The following is a 1053-nucleotide window of genomic DNA, read 5'->3' as shown; positions in this document are numbered from 1 at the left end:
CCCCTCCCCCACCCCAAATGGAGGGGTCACCTCTAAACTGGGGGGGGGTCACCCTCGATTGGGGATCACCCCAAATTCACGGGTCAGAGCCTGGTTTGGGGATCAACCCCCCAATTTAAGGGTTGCACCCCAATTTAGGGATCAACCCCTCAATTTAACGGTTTCACCCCAATTAAGGTTTTCCCCCCATTTCGGGGTCTCCCCCAATTTTAGGGTTGCACCCCAATTTAGGGTTTCACCCCAATTTAGGGATCAACCACTCAATTTAAGGGTTTCACCCCAATTCAGGTATTTCATCCCAATTTGGGAATTTCACCCCATTTAAGGGGTACCCCTCAGTTTAGGGGTCGGCCCCAGTTTGGGGATTGCCCCTTGTGAATTTTGGGGTCCCCCAAAAGTTCAATTCAGGGGTTTCCCCTCAAACCTGAGGGTGTTTCCAACTTCAGGGCTGACCCCAATTTTGGGCTGACCCCAAATTTGGCCACCACCATCCTTTGGTGTCACCACAATTTCAGGGTGACCCCAATTCCAGGGTCACCCCAACAGTCTGGGGGGACCTGGGGGGTGACAACAGCCCTGTCCCCACCACAACTTGGGGGTTTGGGGGTGACAACCCCAACCCCATTTCCATCTGGGGGTGACAACCCCATCACCGTGGGGTATTGGGGTCACCCCAACAACGTGTGTGGTTTCTGGGGTGACAACCCCATTGCCATGGAAATTCGGGTGTCACTCCCACAGCCAGATTTGGGATTTTGGGGCTGACAGCCCCGACCCCATTCCAGCGTCGGGAACTAAGGGGGTGACGTGGATATTCCAGCGAAAATTTTGGGGTCACCCCTATGGCCTGTTTGGGGGTTACAACAACTCCAACCCGCTTTAGAGAAGCAGATTTTGGAGAGAAAAAAACCCAGACCTCGTATCCATGCATCATGGGTATTGCAGAATTTCATTCCCAGGAACAGGCCGCAAACACAAACCTGGGCCTTTTCCCTGGAAAATAAACTCACCAACCCCGGTTCATGAGGCCACAATGCAGGAGCAAGCTGCCAC

The sequence above is a fragment of the Geospiza fortis genome, unplaced genomic scaffold (assembly GCF_000277835.1).
Source record: "Geospiza fortis unplaced genomic scaffold, GeoFor_1.0 scaffold1363, whole genome shotgun sequence".
Classification (NCBI taxonomy): Eukaryota; Metazoa; Chordata; class Aves; order Passeriformes; family Thraupidae; genus Geospiza; species Geospiza fortis.
Note: the sequence above shows the minus strand (reverse complement) of the source record.